Source organism: Camelus ferus, chromosome 29 (genome assembly GCF_009834535.1).
Source record: "Camelus ferus isolate YT-003-E chromosome 29, BCGSAC_Cfer_1.0, whole genome shotgun sequence".
Taxonomy (NCBI): domain Eukaryota; kingdom Metazoa; phylum Chordata; class Mammalia; order Artiodactyla; family Camelidae; genus Camelus; species Camelus ferus.
In genome coordinates, this window is record NC_045724.1 from 21,307,389 (window position 1) to 21,332,575 (window position 25,187).

Genomic DNA, 25,187 nt, shown 5'->3' on the forward strand with positions numbered 1-25,187 from the left:
CATATGCTTATTTTAAAATTATTTTGTCTATACTGAAATTTTCTTCTGTGTTTTCTTCTTGCTTCATTGTCATTAGAATTATCCTCATGGGCTAACATTTATTGCCCTTAGTGTTTGTGGAGGGTCAGCTATGAAGGACTAAGGTTATAATGCTTTTGTCCTAAACAATGGTTTGAAAAGAATACATGAGGAACCAAGACTCTTGACTCTCAGATAAATTAGAGATTATGGCCGCCCCTGTGGACACCTGAGGAGGTGTGGTGATGGAGAGAGAGCAAGGGTGCCCACAGACCACAGGCCAGGATGTGGATCTGCAGGGAGCCGTGGATATAGGAGCAGCTGGTCGATTTCCCAGCCTCCACTCCCATCAAGCTCACTGTCGCTAGTGCCAGGGGGACATGCGGAGTGGGCACCACTTTTGCTTAGCCGCCCAGGGGCTGCCTGCTGATTGTCCAGGACAAATGATGCTCATCTGTGCATTCCAGTGCCGCTCGGAGGACCATCCCCACCTCAGTGGCATGGAACACTCCTAAGTGTCAGAAATTGAATTTGGAACTCTGAAAACTTAGGGGAAGCTGGTGCAAAGTGGAAAGCCCTTGAACTTCTAGCTGACCAGCGTGAGACCTGCCCTGGACAAGGTCAGTGGAAACCCCTCCCTTGTTATCCTCTGCTCTATGTGGTACCTGCATCTTCAGATGAGAAACATTTCCAGTTCACATTAGTAGGCAGCTTTTCCATGGTTTTAGATTTACCTCAACACAAATGATTCCAAGAATCATTATAAGAATGCCTTTGATTAGATCAATAATAAAACATTTTATATCTTTTTTTTTTGGGTTGTTGGTTTGCTACATATATTCTGTTACCATCACAGCTACAGCATTTTATGGATAATAAGACATTTTCCATCATCTTTTTTTTTCTTTTTTGGTTATTAGTTTGCTACATGTATCATTTATACTTACCCTCTGGAGAGAAAATATTACAGAAAAATAATTGCTCTTGTGAGTGAATTCAGTTTAACACAAGGCAATTTACCTGCAGGCAAACTGCACACTGATCCCTTTCCTGGCCATTAGATTTAATCTCTGGAAGTTAGTCTTGGTCACTACAGAAGAACTATGATTTCCCATCTTAATAGAATTCATCAGGTTCAGGATGAACTAGCATGATCTCAAAATTCATAGCAATTTCTGTTCTGGAAGTGTCCTTACCCAGTGGCCTCTTCTATTGCAGGGCTGTAAGTTCCTTTCAATATGACTTTGACTAAAATTTATATTACCCAAATAAAACAAAAGTGAATTTAAGAACTAATGGTACATGTTTGTTACACTCATAAAAATCTCTCAGTGTGGTTCTCACTTAATTTGCTGGCACTATAACATATTTATAAACTGTATTATTTTTTGCAATGGCTGTATTAAAATTTGAATGAGAACATCAACAGCATCAAACTATATTTAAAATTCTAAACTCTTAATTAAATTTGGAATAAAGTTTTATCGTAAGTTTGTGTCTGATTTCTATCTCCTTCGACAGTTAGATATCAAACATTAAAAAAAAACTCAACACATAATCAACTCAGTTTTGCATGAGGCACATCAGAGGGAATGCAACTCAGAAAACCACAATTTTTTTTTAAATAAAAAGAACTAAATAAATGAATACAGAAGATCACTTATTTTCTTGACTCTTCCGGTTATCATAGCAAAGCCTATAGTTTTGAAATACATGGTTTAGTGTTAAACCATAGATCAACAAAGTGACCTTAAAAATAATTATGAGTAGCTCAAATGTCATTTCTTTTCCATTTCTTGGCATTAAATATTATCTGATAATTTAAGCACACTATGGTTAAAAAAATTGACAAGCAATGTCTTTGCCATCAGAATTTAAAAGATGTAAATAATGGTGTTTGTATTTATGCAAGTGTGTGTGATTACCAAAGGACAGTTGGTAAAACAAAGAAAGCAAGGAGAGAGAGGAGAAACATGGGAGGTGTGGGGACTGCCTGGGAAGAGACAGTGTCAAGGCCAACAGGAGGAAGAATTTCAGGGCAGTTGGTCACACCACGGTCAAAAAGCCTCCTAAAACAAAACATACACACAAACCAACAACAGTGAATTTGCAGATCCGTGGGGCAATACCAGGAGAGTGCTGGGAGTGAAAAAAACGGATTTCAAGGAATTGAGGGGATTGAGACAGATGATTTGATGTTTTTTCACGAAGTGTGGAAGTCAAGGTGGTAAGAACATGGGATGATGGCTTCAAGGGTGCACAGGAGAACACGAGTGAACATGTGGAGAATAAGATACTGGCTGTATCTCCTCACACTCCCAACCTTATGACTTAAAATTACTCCAGAATGTCTGCCCTTCTCTAAATAATCTACTCAGGTAAATATTAAATGTTTACAAGCCCCTTCGTCTCATTAGTGTGAATCCCAAACTTGTTCCCATTTTCTTCGAATACTTGAATTTTTTAAAAAAGAGACATTTCCAGAATGATTTGAAATGTTCATTAACTTGGGTATGCGGACATGCCTGCCCACATTATTTGCAGTAAGTGTAGCCACCGTATTGGAATTAGCTCACGTCCTGAAGAATTCAGTGTTCACTTTCTATTATAGTAGACCACTCTATAAATTTTCATTAATCAAGGAGTTACTCACTCTTATTCTTCTTTGTTCTTTTAATCATCTGCTTTTTTGTATGTGTCTAATTTAACTTTAGCTAATCCTCTCTATTGCTAGAAATGGACTCCCAACCTCTGATAATATTCATTTTTCTCCCCTTTCTCCTTAGTTGTGGCTCAAAGGGTCACTGAATCCAATCTTACATGGCGATCCGCTTTTTGTCTTTTCACTTTCTTTGATCATAAGCCAGCCCAGCTGGAAGTGAAAATGTGACCCTGAGGAGAAGTCCACATGTATTTAAGGAAATAGATTTCAGTTTTAGAGTCGGCTTTGAGTTTACATTTATATAATAGAATTCATGTCAATTGAAACTTCTTCTGAAGGACTGTTCATCTCAGAATAGGAACTGGGAAAGTTGAAACAACTTTCTTACATTTCCAATTATTTTCTTTTCACCCAAGCATCAAACATTTCAGAGCGTACTGTAGATCCATGTAACAAGGGACAAACACAGTGCTTGCTAGTGAGGCTTAAGTGTTTGGAGCCCATAATACAAAGACTTAGTGTCAATTCAAATATCTCAACCAGTGTATATTATTTTCCTACATCAAAAGCAGCTCTTAGAGACAGGCTTAAAAGGCATCCAAGCTTCCATTGGAAAGTGATTGCCATCTGCCGTTGCTCTCTTACAGAATCCTTCTGCAAGCCACCCGCACATCATGACGGTGTTGGCCTGTGCTGCTGGTGCCGAAACTGAGGAAGGTTTGCAGAGGGGGCAGTGGCCATTGATTTTGATTTTCTATTTCTTACCCTTACAACTAGGCATCGCTGGGGCTTTTCAATTGTCTACTATTGATCAGGGGCCAGAGGCAGAGCTAAAAGTAATCAAGCCTTCTGTCTTCATTCTTGGGCTTTAATTCCCTAGACTGAGCCATTTTGGGAAGCCCTGAAGTCTCATCCATCTATTCAGCAGGTACTTATGGAGTTTCTAAAACGAGTTATGCACTGGGATTTAAGAGTGAATGTAAGATCTTATTCTTGCCCTCACGGAACGTATATTCTAGTGGAGAACACAGGCAATAAAGTAGACAGAAATACTTATACGTCTTAAAAACTAACATAAAGGCAATAACGTGGTGGAGAGTGACTGGGATGAGGAGTGGAGTTATCTTATAAGAGATGGTCAGAGAAGGCGTCTCTCATGGTGGGTATTTGGGCCAAGACCTGTTGGATGAGAAAGAACCAGACACGTGAAGATGTGGGGAAAGTGTCGCATGCAAACAGAACTAACAGGAGACGTAGGAAGCAAGCCCTGATGAGGAGTCGGGATTTTACATAAAGTCCAGCTGGGAAGTCAAATCCTCGTCTCACCTGCTTTGCATTTTTCAAAAGATCATTCTAAGAACTGTGTAGAGAATGGATTTGACTGGGGCAGAGGTGGAAGCCAGTTAGGGGGGTATTGTAGCAGGTAAGGAAAGGGGGCAGCCGTAGAAGGGGCAGGACAGGGGTGTGATGTATTTTGGAGGCAGAATAGCATGTGGAGATGAGAAGAGATAAATGAAGGCGACTCCAGCGTCTGATTGAGCAGGAGGGCACCCATCTGCTGAAGGCAGTTCTCTGACAGAGGGGGCAGAGCCAGCCAGTTACTCAACAGCCAATAAGTCAACTGCTGGGGAGTGTGCACACCAGCCCCATAAAGGGGGAACACATGGGGCACGGAAGCAGTATTTATCTGTGTATTTATATGAATTTACCATTTTAAAACCATTTTCCTTATACGTGGGTTAAAACAAGGCATCACGCTAAAGAGTGTTAGAAAAGAGGATTTTCAATGTAAGAGAAAAGAGTCAGTTATGAGATCAAAGAAAATAAATGTAAATACTGTGACCTGCAAAACAGTCTACTGTTCCTGTTGGTAACATAAATTTTAGTAATATATTTTAATCTGTTTTTTTACTTTAGAAACGAAAACGAAAATATTGCCTGTTATCAATTAGTCCTCAGAATGATGACATCAGTTCACTTAAACTTCCTCCGGATGTTATCTAAACAACTTTTAACATCATGCCCTGAGTTGTGGCTCTAGTGCATTCAGTCACGCTGTTAAGTATACAGTTTTTACTAAAATGTATCATGTTTGTGTTCATTTATTTTGTTCTGATCTTTTAATCCAATCAGTTGAATACCTTAGCCCCACAGTAAAAAGCACTTGAAAAAGTAACTATTGCTGAGTCATATATTTGTATTCATATCTGGGTTAGCTGAATTTTAGGATTAGTACAGTTTTAGTCTGGAAGTGTACATATTCATTGTTTCATTTACAGGATTAGTATACGCTCCTGCCTGTCAGTCTTTGAAGGTTTGGTACTGTGGGCACTTTCTACATGTAAGTACTGCTGGGAAAAAAAGTATGTGATGCTAACACTGAATGGAAAATATCAAAATGCACTCATGATTTAAAATTATTATATAAAATGTGTGTGAGTGTGTGTGTGTGTGTGTGAGAGTGGGTATGTGTATCTGTGCATGTGAGTGTGTGTGTGCGTGTGAGATCTCTGTCCACTGAAATGGCTTGGAAACAACGTCATCCCAGCAGCAGTGAGCGTCTCCGGTTCGTGCTCTCTGACACGCTCCCTCACTAAAAAGAACCAAGGTTATTCCCTGGAGAAATGCCAGATCCAGGTGTGGTGAAGGAAGCAACAAGGAAAGTGTGCAATATATCTTTGTGCTAGAAATTAAGAAAACTTTCACAAATTGATGAGTCATGTTAAAAGGACCTGGGGCCAGTGTGAAGGGTCTCCCACTGGTTAATGTTATGATCATCTGAGCATTAAAGAACAATGAGGCAGACCAAACGCATTGAATCAGTGAAGATCTGTGACTCCATAATGCTCAGAAAAGAAAGGCAGATATTAACATTCAAAGGAGTTTTTTAAACAATACCATCTCTGTGCTTTTCATTCAGTTTTGCTATGAACTGCTCTAAAAAAGGAAGTTTATTAATTATAAAAATCAACTTTACTTGAAAAATGAGTGATAAAAGGAAAGGAATTAGGCATTTATTGTGCCTTTCCAGCAGGAATTATGTATCAAGATAACCCAATTGATGAGGTAAAGTCTACCTAACTGGTGAACGCCAGGCGATAAATGTAGAAGGAATGAAAGGATTTTTTTTTAATTACAAATTATAATGAAATTATTTGATTCTTATAAGGATTAGCAATTGGTTATTAAAAATTAAATAGTTAATTCAGGTAGTATCAAAGTACATAATACAGATTTCTTTTTTAGTGTCAAACAGCACTTACAGAATAATAATAATAAAAATAATAATAAATTTCAGAACTTGTGAAATATACATAAAATGATATTCAGGGAAAAATTTATGGCATTAAATATTCATAGCAGAAAAGAATAAAGGCTGAGAATTAATGAGCTAAGCAGGTAGTTCAAAGATTTAAGAATAACAAGTTAAGACTATATGAGAAGAAAAGATGTAGATACAGATTTGATTAACAAATGTATATTATGTGCCTACCCTGTGCTGGGATCAGGGATTAATCCATGAACAAATGAGACAAAATCCCTGCTTTAGTGAAGCTAACATTCTAGTATGAGAAGATAGACAACAAATAGAAGAAAACATGTAGTCTCTTTTGTGTTAGAAGATGAGTATTATTTCAAAGAATGTAAAGTAAGGGCATCAGAAACATATAAAAGCAGAAATGGAGGGAGAAGCAAGATGGTGGAGTAGAAGGATGCTCGTGGCTCACCCTCTCCCACAAGTACACCAAGACTCACATCTACGGACCCACTCAGCCAACCAGAGCACCTGCCGAACTCCGACAGAACATCGCCCTCTTTGAAAGACAAAGAACCATATAAAAGCAGAAATGAATTAAAGATACAGTAGAAAGGATCAACAAAGCACAAATTTGTGTCTTTTAAATGCTAATAGAACTGACAGCATCCTGGTACCAGTGATCAAAGTTGCTACGCTTGTCACTGTCCAGGTGGCGTGGTTTCCCCTCATCCACAGGACAATGATCAGCCTTAAACAGAATAAAGTGGTAACATCCAGAAGTTTAAAATGGGCACGCCGTATGACTCTGCAGTTTTACCCTTCTGAATTTACCGAGCTCACGTACACACCTGTCGTGTTTTACGTTGGTTTGTCTACTGAGGTGCGTCGGGTTCATAGGGAAGAACCAGGGATGTCCCTGCAGAAACAGCCTTCCAAAAGCTGAGCATTTGTGCATGGAATGTCACAACATTTTTCAATGCAATGAAAAAAACATTTCTTACCAGTGATGCCTCAAACATTATTTGTAAAAGTATAATGTACATTCACAGATATTGACATTCATGGTATGTAACTGCTGTGGCTGATGGCACTAAGATTTGCCTACAGGTGATTTTTTCACAATAAGTACACATTTTGTTTGCAATCTATGAATTTTAAACACCTGTAGTTTACTTAGTTAATTGCCAAGCCCATTCAAGACATCTGGCTTCTCTGTCTTTGTGTTAATCAATAATTATTTGATTACAGTGTTATGCCATTTATGCTAATTAGGATTTTGAGACCATAAAATTGTGCTACCTTTGTGCTTCGTGCAGGTACTAATGTGTTGTATTTATAGTTTGCTGTAGTCATAATTCATGCATGCATATGCATGTATGCTCACATTTTCATTTGCACAACAGAAATTTTTCTATTCAGTCTGGTTTTTTTGGGGTTTTTTTTGCTAAGTTTACCATCTGAAAAGAATACCCTTACTCATTTTTCAATTTTGGGAGGAAAATTCCTTGTTTGAGAGAAAAAAAATAGATACTTGTTTTAACAGGATAGAATCCTTTTAAAAAAATAAAGAGGAAAAGTCATATGGTCCTTTTAGTTGCTCCCTTGTTGAAAGGAAGCTGATAAAGAGGGCAGAATTGGTATTTTGACCCATGGATGTGGCTCCTGGTGTGGTTTAAAACCCTTTGCAAAGGAAGATTGTTTTTCTTAATTGCTTCCTTTGCTAAAATAATTGTGAAGCCTGGAAAGAGGTCTGATTAATTGCCAACCTGGATGTGGTAAAATCTCTCTGGAAGGTTCGCATCTATCACCATCCATCTCAAGTTGCAGAGTAACCACCTTGGACGGCTTGCAGGAGGCAGCCTCTAGGGATCCGGAAGTCTCTGAGACAATGACTCAAATACAGCTCTGGCTGGAGTTCCACTGTGGCAGTGGGATGGGTGTCAGCCCGTTCTTAACTGCGTTGGGGTTTCTCGTGTTCCATACAAGTCTTGGTGTGTGTACATATGTTCAGGGGGAAGGGGCTAAACTGAGAATAAAAGCTTACATCTACCCACAGTACTCATTTTGAGAATCTTGTCTCTTTTCATGTCTTCATAGAGCTCTTGCTATGACTGTGAGTAATCACGCCACGTTTGACAATGCTTCATGCCAACATTAGCTCTCTGTCCTCCATCTAAGCAAGATTAGGTGTCACTAGCCACATAGTCCACAAATATTTAAGGCCCAGGGCCTCAAAGGAGCTACCTAAATAGTGAACACTGCTTATTTTATCACTGTTTAATTCTTTGAATGGGGCGGGGGATGCTATTTAAGGCTATAGTTTAACCCCAAGCTGAGTCATGGAAGGATCTTTCCTAATGTCCTGAGGAGCTCAGGGTGCGTCCAAACTACTAATTAAATCATATTAGAAAGTGAATTCTTACTAGTAATGATTAATCCCAATAATTGTAATTCCCCCAAATGAAGTAAAGACCACATTTAGCTCTTCCTTAATTAAAGATGAATCTGAAGTTTTCCAAAGAATATTTGAATCTTTTTCAATTTTCACACCATGGGGAGGCATATCAATGTCTGACTGGCCTTACAGAGAGCAGCTACTTTTAAAACATCCAAACTCGTCCAAAAGCACGCTTAGCTACACTTTCCGTAAGTACCTGAACGAGTTCACACACAACTGAGAAAGCCTCTCCCCTTTGATGGTTCTGCTGCTAGCCGCCAAACAGCCCTCTCGCCACGAGCTGGGATTATTTCCAGGGGGAATCTTGCCAGATGGAATCTTCAAGAGATGTGGGTAGTTATAGTGGCTACATCTTCTGCAGTGTCTGGAGTGGCAGTGGTGCCTGGCTATGCTCTGCCCTATTTCCCCTTTGTCTGAACACAAGGAGACTTCAAACAGTGTAGGTTTCCTCCTTGTAAATATATACATCTAGGTCATTATACACTTAAAAATCTCATTAGGTCACAAGATCTTCTCTGAGAGTGAGTGCACACATTTTTTTTTCTTGCTCATCTCTTTAACAGAAATGCTATCTGTATAGTCTTTGTTCTCTATTCGTCATTGTACCAAGAAATATTTTCATATTTTCTTCATGAGCACTTTATAATCCAAAGATACATAATCGATATTAATTATAATATATTGGTGAGTGCAGAACAGAGGTATTTAGAACGACTTTAATTCAGAGCCATTGCTGTAGGAAGTGACTCACGCAGTCTGATAGAGTTTATCTTTAAGAACGATGCTTCGAGCAGTTTGCCCATCAGTGACAAGGCATGGTGGCTTCTTATTCGTTATCTGAGGATAAATATTGCACATCAGGAGCTCTGTGCAGACTGAAAGGCACGGTGTGGGGGCTGTGGTTTGGGGATGTGGACGGTGGTCCAATCAGTAATCAGAAGATTCCCACATGGCCCCTGCGGCTGGAAGATCTGATCAACCAAGGGTCCAGCTCTTTTGTCTCTGAGTCTGGGAGTGAGATACACAGTTTTTGAGGAAGTCTAGCATTTCCAAAGTTAGTTTGGAGACTTTCCAGAAATAGATCAAACAGGAGAAGATTTTTTTTCTTTTTACTGTCAGAACTATTCTTTCTTTAAAGGTCTGTTTCCTCGGTGAAGGGCAGTGCTTCTAAGGGCCCCGTTTGGCTGGGGAAGAAGGCCCCGTAGCCCTCAAGGGCAGCAGCTGGCCCCCAGACATGGCAAATGAGACTGAAAAGGCACTTTGCCTGCCTCCTCATCATAGCCTCACTGTCAAAAATAAAAAATCTCAATTTGGGTTGCAGGCTATTGGCTGACTTAAAAATTTTTTTTTAAACTTTTAATCAAAGGAGAATTAAAATAGAAGGACAGGCACTCGCACTCACTCTCCAGCCTTGGTCATGCCATTTTCCTTCACCGCTAACATTCTGTCCTTCCAGGCCACACGCCAAAGAGCAGTACTGTAATACTCCAGGCAAGTTCCATAAAATTGCAATTTAAAAGTCCAGGTAGCTCCCTTACATTTTAAAATTGAGGTGGTCTTCAGTAGAAGATTATGCTATTTGGCACATCTGCCTCTATTTGGGGAAAGTTATGTATTTAAAATTCAGCTTCTAGATGTGAGTCTGGTGAGGGCTATCGGACCCCAAGGCAGACTAGGTCATGAGAAAGGCACTGGAATTGGCGAACACGTGTGACATAAATTCTGTAAGGGCAGAAATTTCCCAATTATCCCCTCCCCACGATCTCACCCTTTATTAGAAACCAGCATGCTCTCTGTTATGTGGTCCTCAGTAGAGACTGGTGAGGAAGGAAGGGCAGGGGTACATGTGTACTGCGTACTGATGCATTCTGGGTAAGGATGGACTGACATCACATGTCTCAGAGTTACAGCTTGCTAACAAGATACAGCAGCTGCCTTTTCTAGTGGGCAGGCTAACGTGGGGAAGAACAATTTCCCTCCTCTTCTCACCCCTTTCCCCTTGTCCAGAATCTAAACAGTAGTTTCTCTCTGAGTCATCCAACAAATGCGAGAATTTTGCAGTAGAAAGCCAGGTAACTTGATGGCTTGGGCCATCATTGGCTTTGGGAAATAGTGCATGGAAAAGAGAGCTAGAAGGAAATAAAGGAGAGGAAATAAATGCTGCCATTGTCAAAGAAAGAGCAATTGTCTGGGCCAAGGAGCAAAGGGAATTTTATGGGGACAGTGAACTTGGAATCCATGGGTCAGAGAGCCACGCACTACATACAATTAATGAAAAACAGAATTTGAATTACAAGATAATAATTCCATTGAGAATTTCTGTAGCTATTTAATGATTCATAATATACTTTGGTCATTTATACTAACTCATGACCATGAATCCTGCTCTCAAATTCAAATAGCTTGTAATAGAATGCACTACACGATGCATATTTCTTTATTAACATTTAGAAATAAAGATGTTCCTATAATTTACTGTGAATGTTTAAACATGTTAGGGCCATCATCTCATCATAAAATACCAAGAATTGTTATTGAAAACATTTGGGGACCATCTATATAATTATTCTCAGTATTGAAAAAAAAAATCCCATTTTGGGGATGTATAAATTACAGCTTCTTAGTTCTATAAATATCCAATTTGGCCATAATTACACATAAAATGAGGGCTTTGGTTTATGTTTGTGTGTGAATTGTGGTAACTTTTTGCTAGGTCAATTCCTACATCTGATAGAAATGTATTCAGAAGATTTGAAAGCATGTCAATCAGCCCGTGGCATCAGTGTTGGTAATGGCTGAAACTCACCTGTCAGGCAAAGCATAAGACAAATGGATTATCTGTGGACATTTTGCTGAGACTCAATTGAGAACAAAGCCAGATGCTTAGAGTAAAAATAACAGACAAGATCTCAGCTGATTGTTGGACAGTGATTCATAGGACTAGCTCATCCCTGAACTTCTCATTGTGACCTAAAATGCCAAAGGCTAGTTCCCAAGAGAATGTAACCAGGTTCCCAGTCAATGCAGAGTTGCCAGTGAACAGAAGGAAGAACTTCAGTAACAAGAATATGGTCCATTTTCAGAAGGCTAGTTACTTCTGACGGCTCTTAGATTTTTCATGGAGTGATGGCAGGTCTTCCCCACCTTTCTGCCTCACCCCTGCACCCGCTGCCACACATGCCTCTTGTCCCACAACTGGGAAAAGCAGAATAATGTGGAGAAGACTCCAAGGAGCTCAACTTGCATAGGAAAGAAGAGGGAACGACAGATTCCAAACTAGCCTTCTCTGATCTAAGTTTCCACATCACACACAGGTTAAACATTGCATTGGAAGAATTCTGAGGACCACCCTGTGCCTAATATTTAATGGAAGGCAATCAACGTTCTGATCTTTCTGGACTCATGAGGTGGGAGTAGCAGCAGCAGTGCCTCCCCAGTGACATTTTTCTACTGTCTTTGTCCAGACTTGGACACAGCCAGTTCATATCCAAAAGGACACCTATTTTTTTTCCTACTGTGAGTCCAGCTTTGTAACGAAAGCACCCCATGAACTCAGCATTCTACTGGCAACAAGAAGCAAATCCCAGTCAATTGAGAAACTACCACTATTGGCAAATCTATGTGTCTTCCTGCCCTTTGACCCTTTTCACATTAGTGTAATTTATCTTTTTATGGCTTGTCTTACCCTCCAATTTTATGTTCCTCAGGAGTTGGCATGGATTCATTTTTGTGTCATTAGTGCCAAACATAGAGTGGATGTGTAATAAATGCTTATTGAAGGAATTAGTGATTCTCAAATAAAATAAATAATATACGCACTTTAAAATCAAAAGGTCAATTCCAAATGTATTGTAGAGTTAAACATAAAATGTAAACCATAAAAGAATTAGAAGAAAAGCATGAATATTTATCTTAGGGTGAGGAAGTACTACATAAACACAAATAGCAAAGGAAGAAAACAAGAACATGACAGAGAACAGACAGGATAAGTTTGCTTTAAAAAGTGGCTAATGAGAAGGAGAAGTGGCTGGAATCAAGAACTGACTGCCTGGTGCCTGTGTTACACTTGGCTGCTTTTAGGAGTGGTTTCACTATAACTGAGTATTTTCAACTACATGTTAAAAGGAACAATATTCATGTAAATAACACTGTGTTTACATAGATAAATTGGTTTAATACTTTAGGGGAAAATGCTACGTGAGTTAAACAAGATGCATTAAAATGTCTTTTAAAAACCTAACGAATAATTGTTTTGACTATATTTTTCAGAATTGAGTCAACTATCCTGATATCCCTTTGGTGTGATCTCAGAATTAAAGTACTAGGGAATTACTTATTTGTAAAATATGTACAGTTTGACAAATCCTCAAGGTTGTAACAAGAAAAAGTCCTTCTATCTATCACAGCCTTTTTTTTTTTTTTTTTTTTGCTGGACTTGTTTTACTGGTCGTATGCCACACTAAGCCAAAAAACCCCACCATCGCAGATTAAGGAGCCTAAGAGATAATCAAGAAAAAATCATGTTTTGGAAGATTCATAAATTTGATTCTTATACCAGTAATTTTTGCCATCTGATTCATTATCACAAAGATTTTGGAGAGTAAATTATTGTTTGTCTAGTAAATTTAAAAGGTTTGAAGTTCTGTTTACAAATCCTATTTTCTATACTCACGCAGAAACACATATTTATAAGGAAGAACCAGAACTAAATATTGCTTTAATAAGAATCTTAATCTGTGTACATAAATAATGACACTTCCAAAATTAACTTAATCAACGTAGAATCCAAAATTAGCCCTTGATCAAATTAGCTGGATAATGGTTATTCATTATTTGGTACTGAAAAAAACACAACTTTAATTACAATAAATTATGGAACACATAGCAAAACATACAGCTTTAGTTTTTCTTAAAAGACTCTTGTATCAAAATGTCAGTCTCATTAGGCAGAAATCACTAAACCGACGAAGCCAAGAGTAAAGGGCAGGCAGGACCTAAAAATCACCTTTCAAACTTGAGAAGCATAATGTGTTATAGAAAATACACTATTTCTAGGGAAATGACTCAGTGAAGACTTTCCAAAATATCATAAAATACTTTAGCTGGAAAACGAATATTCTTTCTCTAGATTAAGTGTGAGCATTTAACAATTCAAGCCACAGAGGCTGAGTTGCGCCTGCCTCCCATTTCACAGTCTGGGTGTGACAGTATTTTGACTACTGCAGTCCAACCCTCATTTGCAGGAAAACTCAGTGCTGTCTCCTGATTGAATGTTACTTTGCTGCAGCAATTTTAAAGGAGAACTGAAACTGTACAAAAGTGACTGTGGATATAGCCTCCTTGCTAATTTTGCATCTAAGACATGACTTCAGTAGCAGGTGTTAATTTCTAGGTAAATCCGGGCTGGTCTTCTTGAAAGATAATTCCTACCAGCTGCTGTTCTCTAGGTTTCTGAGAATCCCAGCTTCCAGGACAAAGGGAGCAACTCCCCACGTGTCTGCAGCGTTCTGATGCCCGCTCTTTAGAACGATATTAATCTCGATGCCACGGATTCATGTATTTTTTAATCTACTTCAAGAACAAAAAGGACATAATGGCCCATTAGGAAACATTAAATCCCGATCATTCCGTTAATGTTCGCGCTAATACGTGTTCTATAAAGTTGCTCACTTCTGTAACTAAGACTCTGGTGTCACGGGTTAATGAGCCACACGGTGCCTAATGTTGTACATCGGCTGTTAATCCATTATCAGGAAAGGACTGATCTATCGCCCTAGCAGACAGATCAGAAGTCCTGTAGGGGGAAATGAACCCCCACCCTTTATTGCTACGTCTTACAGATGTGCAGAGCATTTGCACAAGCTATCATATTTGATTCTAAAATCCATTCTCTAAACTCAGGAGGCTGTGTGTTACTATTTGTTGGGAGCGCCTGGCAGGGAAGCACAGCATCCTCGTGGGATGGGGTCTCTTCTTATTGGGAAGGTTACTGGCTGACTGTGCAGCTTCTGGAGGGAGGCACTGGGGACACAGATGTGCAGATACTCACTCAGAACAACCTGGGTGACCTAGTTCTGATTTTTGGGTGAGTAGGCACTGTTTCAACCAAGTTAGCAGTTACAGGGCAGAGGAGGGAGGCATATACAGCTGCTGACTCATTCCTCCTCTCTTCCATTATGCCTTATGTCAAGTTCTCTGGATGCACCAATGCCAGCAGCCTTTTCATCATATTCACAGTAGATGGGGAAAGGGTGCTGAATCTGTTCCTTTATGCTCCCTCCCCGCATGTCCTGATCTCAGCAAAGTGACTACCCTCAGCTCTGGGATGTCCTGATAGTTGCCAAAGGTGAGTCTGTTATCCTATCAGGTAATTGTTCAAGGGAAAGGCTTGATACCCAACTCCTGTAAGGCAGATGTGTGAGAAAATCTGTTGCAAGGACTGGAAACTTTTTTTCATATCTGGAGAGCACCATAATTGCTTTTTCTGGACATTGTCACAACAGCACAACAAGAAAAGCAGCCACCATAATAGAGAACACCTATGTAGCACCTACAATGTGCCAGCCACCGTTTGTAGCACGACATGTGTTTTAACTGACTTAATCCTCACGACAGCACCTGGGGTAGGTGATGCCGTTCTGCTGACCTTGTCGATGAGGAAGGAACCAGCTACCAAGTTCTGAAGCCTAGAACGGTTGCCACCTCCCTGTTTCCTAATGCAACGTTGTCATTCTCAGTCAAAGTTGAGTATACTTGGGCTCATTCTCCGTACAAGTGATTTGCTTGAATTGATAGCCAACAAGGAGCAGATCTAATGTGGGAAGCCAGGCTGAGGTGGCAAAACAGATGTGGAAATAATCAGGACTCTTGATGACATCACCCCATCAATCAATCTTGAAACCTGCTCTACTTCCGGGGCTTTGGGATGTGAGATGCTAAATGCCCTTAATGTATACGGCACTTTGAATCAGAGTTTCTGTTACTTCCAGCATGAAGTTCCCAACTATCCAAGAGTCATCTTTTAGCACTAACTAAGGATGCAGCTACTTGTGTTTGGATTTGGCCTTGTGATTTTGGGTCAGTTATTTTTTTTTTTTTTCCTTCTGAGGGAATGTATCTTTTCCCTTTTTCATTTATAAAATGGGAATGTTAATGGCTCCCACTAACATGTGTGATAAGGATCAGATGATACAACACAGTCAAAGCACTTAAAACAGTGCAGGTGGAGGTCCTATTTGTGAATATTTAGTGAATATTAGTGATTTCAAAATTTATTATATTTATTATCATTACTTTGTTATATTTTATTTTTAAGCCTTGGTATTTTTCTAACCTGTAAAATGTGAATACCAATAAATTTGGAGGGTTGTTATGAGGATTAAATGAAATAATCCATATAAAGTGTTTAGCAGAGTATTTGGCATATGCAAAACGTTCAATAGAGATTCATTTTTTCTTTCCAATTAATTTTTTATTTTAATCAAAACATAAGATGTAAAAGGTTAAAAAATGCTGAAGACTTATAAAGAAGAAAAGCAGTCCTTTCTATTTTATGAGTTAAAGCTATCCTAGCATGTTATTTTCCTTTAAAAAATTATATACACTAAAAAATAATACTGTCATCACTTAGGTAAAGATTTACTCCTCCAATAAACCAGTCTGAATATGAACTTCATTCTTTTTTTATAAATGAAAACCAATTACAGTGTGTGCAAACTGTTGTATAAGAAATGCCATACTACTATACAAGCAGTTGGTCTGTTTCTAAAATGAAGAATGGAGACATGTCTGGCAAATTCCACTGCTTGCTCATCCATAAACTTGTATAGATCAAATATCCAAGCACAACAATTAAATACCTGACACTACACCCCTAAGGAAATATTATACTATCTGGATCAACTGAAACCGTGATCTATCAAGAGCTAGTGGTGTAAGTATAATTCTGGCTGAAATAAATGTTAATAATAACCACCTGATTTGAAAAAAATTCCAAATACATTCCAATTAGTTTTCTAGCTCACTCGGAAACTGATGACATTTTACACAGAAGCAATAAATTAAAATTCCATTTGCATTGTTGAATTTAGTCATAGAATGAGGGCTTCTGTATATCAAAGTCACATTTAATAACATATAAACCATAGAACTCTACTTCAATCTGTTCTTGATTTGGGAGCTAACAAGTTTTAACCTATAAAAATTCACTTAGCAGCAATTCCTAGTAATTGAATAATATCCACTTCATGATAGACATGCCGTGTAACCAAACGCAAACAGTAATCTCGGTAATTCTTAGTGACTGACATTGTGCTTTCTCAATAACTATTTGCTGGATAGACAGGAATACAGGAGTAGATAAAATACCCATTCAAAGTATTGTTAACTTTTTCCAGTGTAGATTCTTAACTTACGGAGCTACCAATATGTTGAGTTATTAGGGAAAAAAAGAGATATTTAATTTTATTAATTTCTCAAATGTATAAATCTCTACTATGTGAAAATGCTGTCATACTATGTTTTGGCTGTACTTAAGGTATTCATCTATTCAGTTCTACAAATACCAGCTCAGTGTCTATTAAGTGCAAAACACTGTCATACGCCACGAGGGAGTCAAAATGAAAACTTGGTCTCTTATTGAGCTGGGGTACTGAAAAACCCTTACAAAAACTATAGTAAATGGATACATTTTAAAGACATAATCTACAAGGGTGTGGGAAACATGAGAGGAGGTAAAGGGCACACAGTTTTGAAAGACAGAAGCAAATGGAGAGAAAGACAGGGAGAGACCCGAGTCACCCATGCAGAGCCATAAAAAGCCTCAGTTACTTCTGGGGTGGTGGTGAAGAGGGCGGCTCTGAAATCAGGCAGCCTGGGCAGAATCTAAGAACCAGTTAGACCTCTGATGTCTTCTGCTCCTTACTGCTGCGTGTGCCTCCTTCGCCTAGAGTCTGGAGATGTATTCACTAGCAAGGGAAAACCAGATATCTTTAGCTGGCCAATGCTACCCACAGTTGAGGGTGTATGTACCATGCTGACAATGTGGGATTAAGGATCAGATGCATGCCAAATGAGGGATACAAAGACCCCCAGCCTCTGTCCCTAATTGGTTCTCAGGATGTTGGCTCTCAGATCCCTCCCCACGAGATAGAAATTGGAAGGTTCTTTCTCGGGGAACTTGATCTGTTCCAAAGCAATAAAGACAAAGATACTAACACCTGGAATTCCTGAACAAATGGTCCACACAGGCCAATTCACAGTGTAACTCAGAACTGAGAAGCCCCATGATGTGCTCAGCAGGGCCAGTCAGGTTTTAAAATCCTCACTCATGATCATGCACCAAAAGCCAAGGATGAGGAGAATCCGAGGAAAGGCTCTCAAAGATAAAGACTCAAACAAACAGACAAACAAAAAAAGGAAAGCAACTTTGAGAAAACAGATTATGCAGGGAGGAAAAACATGAGAAACAAAACAATTCGGAACATGTACACACCAAAAATAGGATGCTATAAATGCAGAACATTCAAACTGAAAAAAAAAAAAAGGAACATCTGAATTAGAAACACAGTAACACACATGGAAATTCAGTAAGATTGGAAGGTAAAGTTTTAAGAAATCTTTCTGCAAATAGAATAAAAAGACAATGAATGGAAAATAGAGAAAAGGCGAGAAACTAGATGAGTGCAGACTACCCGATATTTGAGTGATAGAATTGCCCATTAGAAATGGAGGACGCAGAACACGGAGGGGAGAACATTAGCAACAAATGATTTAAGAACATTTCCCCAAAATACAGGTGCTAAGTTTCCAGAAAGAGAGGGTCCACTAAACGTCCAGCATGAGACGCCTTATTAGTGAAGAGCCTCACATTTCCCAGAACTCACCCATTAGCAGGTCTGGTGATGCTCAAGGGCTCTCAGAATCCCTCAAGCCAGACCATGATTTAACTCTCTCAAGTGCCTTGAAATATGAAAGACTAAATCCTGGAACTCTGTCTGGGTGATAATTTAATTGAAAATAATAAAGCAGGATAAGGAAAATCCCTGGACAGTATCATATTATTTAATAAACATCTTAAAGATAAACACGAGGGAGGATTTTTCCATAATGTCATTATTTATGCAACTTTTAAGAACATTCATCATCCACATCAAAATGTGATGTACCTTTTGGCCTGTTAACTTCTACACAAATGGTGTGTCATGGTTCCAAATTGTGCCAGGTAGTGCCAGTGAAAAAAAATGAATGATTCTTTAGCAGCACTATGTACAATAGCCAAAACATGGAAACAACCTAAATGTCCATTGACAGATGACTGGATAAAGAAGTTGTGGTTTATTTATACAATGGAATACTACTCAGCCATAAAAAGAATAAAACAATTCCATTTGCTGCAACATGGATGGACCTGGAGAATGTCATTCTAAGTGAAGTAAGCCAGAAAGAGAAAGAAAAATACCATATGAGACCCCTTACATGTGGAATCTAAAAAAGGCAGACAGAAATGAACTTATTTACAAAACAGAAACAGACTCACAGACATAGAAAGCAAATTTACAGTTACCGAGGAAAAGGGGAAAGGGAGTGGGAAGGGATAAATTGGGAGTTTGGGATTTGCAGATACTAACTACTAGATATAAAATAGATAAACAACAAGGTTCTGCTGTATAGCACAGGGAACTGTATTCAATATCTTGTAGTAACTATAATGAAAAAGAATATGAAAATGAATATATGTACGTATATGTATGACTGAAACATTATGCTGTACATCAGAAATCGACACAACATTGTAAACTGACTATACTTCAATTTAAAAAAAAGAATGATTCTTAAGCCTTTCATTCCATTTGACTGAATCATTGTTCTCAGCCACAAATGAGCCATTCAATGTCGGGCATGCAAGGATGAAACCAGGCTTTATCTTGTAGGAAGGAGGCTAGGAGACTCTCTTCTGGGATATCTGACAGCTGGAGAGCAAGGCCAAATTACCCCAATATGAAGGAGATGGCCAAGAAGACACAGCATTTGTCAAGCATTTTTGAGCAATCTTTCCCCTAAGATGGGGGACAGAGCCCACAGCAAATGGGGAAAAACAAATGAAGTACTGGGAAGAAACAGACACTCTAATGGCAAAGATAGCTCTCTTCAGAAAAAAGAGCACAGAAGGCAGAGAGAAATGTTCTAACTATGAAGATGAAGATTTTATTAAAAGGGAAAATTTAGGGGAAAAACAATCTTTAGGGTATTGAAAATATTATGGTGTAAATGAAAAGCTCACTTAGAAATGTTAGAAAATAAAGTTAAAGACATCTTTCAGAGAAGTTCCAAAGAAGCTTAAAAAGTCGTCAAGAAAGGAAAAGTATTTGTATTTTACCATATGTCTCATCTGCAAATACCATTTTTATAGTCATAGTCAAATAAATAATGAATAATAAAAATAATAAGATATAGCAAAACAAAATTCACCTTGCTAATTTGCAAGAGTAGATGTAACAGCCTATATTTAATGATTATCTTGCTGAAATGGTCTGCTGATCTTAAAAATCCCAATTAGAAAATGATGTTGTTAAAAAGAAAAAGAATTTGCTTCAGAGGATACCTAGTGAAAGATGACCAAAACGGTGGCTATTATGAGATTAAGCAAATTGTATGACTTAGTTAACTGTGGTTTTAGGTAATATATTTTTAATAAATTCAGGTAATGAATGCGTGTACTGCTTGCAAGGTAGAGGAAATTAAATTTAGTAGCTCTGTCATGGAACAATACCCCTGTCCCCCCAGTCCCAAGAATAATGAGCTCCTTTGGAATATATTATCCTAATGGAGCTCATTCCATGATGCTATGGAATGAAAGGATGAAATATTGGTGCAAATGGAGGCAATCATTAATGCTGACAATGTGATTCAGTGCAGCACAGCTCCCCATGGTTTTTATTTTTAATTCTTCTGTTATTACATGGCTTGAAGTTTACATTGATGTGTGGCGGGATATTAACAGTCCTTAAATTTGACTTAGGAATCAAAATAAAACAACCAGCCCAAATTTCCCAGAATGAAATTCTGGAGACACAACTTGACATGTTGCTAAGTGGGTTCTACAACAACAGAACTATTTCAGAGACAAAAGTTCAAGTCAAATCATCTAGAATTTTCAAAAATGGACCTATGACTAATGATACAACATTGGTGACAATTTATAAGAATCTTTAAAATAAAGTGCTGGCCCCTGACTCTAAATTGCAAAATGTAAACCATCTAGAAAAATCCCCAAACCGTGTCTAGGCTCAGGCATCAGTGTTCATCCCTGGTAATACAAATAAAGTAATTATTAGTTTGATGGGGAAATGAACTGTCCACAGGCTCTTTGTCTTTTTATATACGTGATCTGCATAAGAATCTAACTTTCAAGATCAAAATAAACAAACATTTGCTTCTAAAATGTCCACAATTTCCATATTAAAATATTTTCCCAGTGCTTTTGACACCCCTTCTCCATTTTTCTCAAACACTGTAATTGTGTGCTCTTCTGTCTTAAACGGATGAGTTCTGAGTGGAACGATACCAACAATATTGGTTTAGAAGATGTATTTTTTTTTGTCAAATATAATACACACATGATATATTCAAATTTTAAAGTGAGCCCAGGCGGCCATGGCAGAACTGAAAATTGCATCATTTGATTCGAGGTCCAACATTCATTCTACTTTTTCAGCATCCTTTGGTTGCAGGCCTTCAAGTGCAAAGACATCGTGGGGATGACCCAAAGGGGTGCGGTGCAGCCACTGACCTGACGATGCTTATCATCTAGATATGAAGACAAGCATGTAAAGAACTAGATCACCAAACACAGAAGCATGGAGCAAGGTCCATAACAGGCACAGAAGCACACATGGCAACTGTCCACCCATCAGATGCATGCGTGGAATTGGAAGCAAAAGATGCCACTCTCGTGCATTCTGTGCACCTGGGGGCAAGTGGACGCTGTTGCCTTCAGCCCTGCAAGTTAGAGCTTTGGAAACATTGGTTCCAAATGGGCACACACAGGGGGACTTCCAGGAGAAGGTGGCATTTGGACTTGGAAGAATGGGTAGCATCTCAATCAGTAGAGGTGATTGTACCCTTCACATTACTTTTTTTTTCCACATAGGACCCTGCTGCATAGCACTCTGCAGGTTTTGTGTCCCATTTCTTTCCTCAGTACTGAAAATAGGGTTGTACTTTTATTTCCACACAGACAAGCACAGGAGTGGGAGCAAATTGCGGATCTGCCGGGAGCTGCGCTACCCGCACTGAACTGCCCGCCAAGGGTTTCAGCTGTCTGTCCATCTGAGGGACCCCCTGTGTTTCCACAACCCATAAAACATGCAAGGATTAAATCTGAGATTTTTCTAATTGAGAGTTAGAAAGCATGACGATAACATACGTGACCATGGTAAAGTGTTGGGTACAGGCTGGGCATGGGGACAAATGGCTGGTTACGTTGTGAAGAAATGAGCATCAGATGCAGCATCAAACGTAGACTCCACTGGCCTGATGCCATGTCTGAAAGCACCCAGATGGCCAAGTCCTCACATCTAGTGCATTCGAGCAGCGTTATGCATCAAAATGAGAGAAAAGGTTCTGGGGTCTGCACGTGGTTATAGTCTAGTGATAAAAAGCTTACAACCTAAGCCACACACGGGGATTAATACAAGGTAAATCTGGCTGGATTTAATGCTGACCTTCACGAACAAGTTACTTTTCAGCAACTACAGATGGGTTTATAGGGGAAAAGGCTAGCTGTGTATAATTTTACAGCTAAGATAAAGGATTAAAATGCAAACATAATATTTAGAATTAATTTGTTTCTGGCCAAGAGTACCATGGAGCTATTAGGGTCCATAAAATAAATGGATGGAAGACAATGCTATACAAATATAATATGTTCCGTTTGGAAAACACAGTCTGATGATGATGTGTTCTGTTTTGCCTGTGACAGAGGAAGTCCATTGGCTTCCAACTATGTTTGTGGACGACTCAGTCAACAATACACAGAACAACAACGAAACAGTTAATTGATTGTTTTAAAAATGTGGTGAAATAATTTTTTTAAATGCTGGGTAAACACATGTGCTTCAGACTATGTATTTGAGCTTTTTGTACAGAACTTGTTATTTCTGCATCTCCATCTTCCTTGCCAGGGGTGAAGATTAATAGGTGATTCAAGGTTTAAATAATGCATGTCTACCAAATTGACCATTCTGATTGAATTAGGAGGTGAATGGGAAAAGAGATTATATTTCTGGGAGTCTGCACGGTATTTCATAGTTCATCAAACACTTCCACATTTGAGTGAAATTATCCTGGGGCAATTTTGGAAAAATATCATTTCTCCATTTTTTAGCTCAGGAAATGGCCAATGCAGGTTGCAACAATCTGACTCAAAGTGCCAGCATCAAAGCCACGGGCCTGTGCAGCTTCTCTGAATTATCAAGTAAGTTCACACTCCCAAAACTGCTTCAGACATTTCTTCTCCCCTCCTTTCACCCCCACACTTCCTCCAGTCGATGGTTTAGCACAGGAGAAAAGTGAGTGGCCTAAACTACCTGCTCATCCTGAATTTCAAAATCACCAGCAAGCAATTAAGTAACCAAGGAATTTTTACTAATCTGCTCTAAAAATGTCAACATACTAAGTAATAATTCATAGATCACTCATCTTTCCATTCTGCATAGTGGATAATTTTGAGTAGCATAAAATCTGTGAACTTACCTTTCTGTGGTATCAGACCGCGAGGACCACAGTTCCTGACTAACTGATCATAATTTCGGGAATGCTAATAAGAGCCAAGCAAATTTAAAGCTCTTCCTTTGACAACACCAAATGACAGGACAAGGATGAATAAACCATGGAAAAAGGAGGTTAGGCTTTTGAAGATCTTAAGTTCAACTAACAGACCCCCTCCTCCTCCACCCTCCCTGTCTCCCCTCCCCCAACAAAAGTAGGGAAGTGATGGAAGAGAAGCAGGGATTTAGAAGCACTGGATACGCAGGGCTTCCTGGTGAGTGACAGCAGCAACCACTTCATCAGAAGGTCTACAATATCGAAAGCAGTTTATTTCAGTAGCACTCATTCCACGCTGCAGGGCAATGCCAATTAAAGACATTTTTAATTGATCATCACTCATGGTTTAATATAGATTCTCAATGTAAGTGACTTAGAAATGAGCACAATTATGGAGAAATCTAGCAATGTGCTTCCTAGTAATGCAGTGTATCACACTCATTTCCTTGAACTTGTCTGACCTTTGTTCAACAGCTTTTGCGGGGCTACACCACATTCCGAATTTCCAAAAAGTAGGAAGCAATATTGTGAAAATGATTTTAGGATAAATTATTAAGGAATGGCGTGTAAATACCCTGAGGAAGGTCACAAGGAATCCGGCACGTGTCTCAGAACAAGAACATCAGTGTTTATTTCCGTGACTGGGTTGGCAAACGGAGAATGTAGAGAGCTAGTCATTCAGGACTAGGTCTTAAACTGGCAAAATCTGAGACAATACTCTTATTCTGAATGTAGCAAGAAATGCGAATGACATAAGTGGCTTAGAAATTATCTACATCATAGTCCTTCAATGGTGCTCATTAATAAGTTGATGTCAGAATATATATGTTTATATATATGTATAAATGAATCACTATGCTGTACACCAGAAATTAACACAACATTATAAATCAACTAAACTTCAATTTAAAAAAAGAGAAAAATAAAGCACAGGGCAAGTAAAAGATTAAATAAATAAATACAGTGATATCAGTCACAGGGGAAGTTTCAGGAGGAAAGCTGCAGGCTCCCATCTTTTCAACTGTCCTCTTCAGCATTTTTCCAGTTACTTGCATTTCTTACCTAAAGAGACAGAGGCATACTCCCCTCCCCTCAATCTGTAGTTGAAGTTAAATTCATGATTAGTAAATATGCTGAATCAAAACTGTCTTCACATGATGTAGCCATGGACTGAAGTCTAGGAAGTTCCTGTTTAATTGGAAAAAATAAGGTCCTACAGCTGGCTGTACACAGTGGGGAACAGCAGCCTAATAGTCTTAGGAATTCAATTCGATAGGAATTGCATACGAGTCAGTATAGCCCCCCCAAAAGCAAACATGATTGTAGGCTGAATTAATAACAGGAAAATATCTAGAAGTGACAGGGTGGTGATGCTCTGCCCTGTGCCGAAGGGTGCACTCAATTCTGGGTGTGGCTTTGCAGGAGATGGAAGGAGGGCTCAGATGACAGATGAACGTGACCTGAGGTCAGTCATGAAACGCGTCAGTGTTTTTACCTGGATCAGCACAGACTAAGTATTTGAGTGGAGTATGAGAATTCTCATCAAATATTTGAAGGTCTAATATTTAGAAGTGAGGTTTGAGAAGAGTACTTAACCTTTCCCCTTCTGATGGGCATAATCACATTAGTCTATTGACTCTGTGAAAAACGGGAACACATTTTCACCATTTTCACTTTGTTCTATTTTCTTTCCACTTCCCAGTTTATACTGATTTAATGTGTTATTTTAGATCCAATATATGGTTATTACATTACTTGTAATAGATAAAGATGTAAAAGATAAAGCAGTGAACAAAATAGACAGAGATCCCCACTCTTAAGGACTTTGTGTTCTAGCATTTGGGAGGTGCCAGAGGTTGGGAGGAGGAGAGAGACAAACAACAAAAAATAAACATAATAAATAAGGGCATTATTAAGTATGTTAGAAAGTGAAGAATGCTATAAAAAAAAAAGAGGAAAAATAG

The 25,187-nt window shown here is 38.8% G+C and overlaps 1 protein-coding gene across 3 annotated transcripts in view; it reads right to left on the bottom strand.

Moving 5' to 3' along the window:
* NKAIN3 (sodium/potassium transporting ATPase interacting 3) overlaps positions 1-25,187 on the bottom strand; it is a 409,270-nt gene that overhangs the window by 102,897 nt on the left and 281,186 nt on the right. The gene's annotated exons all lie outside the window — the stretch shown is intronic.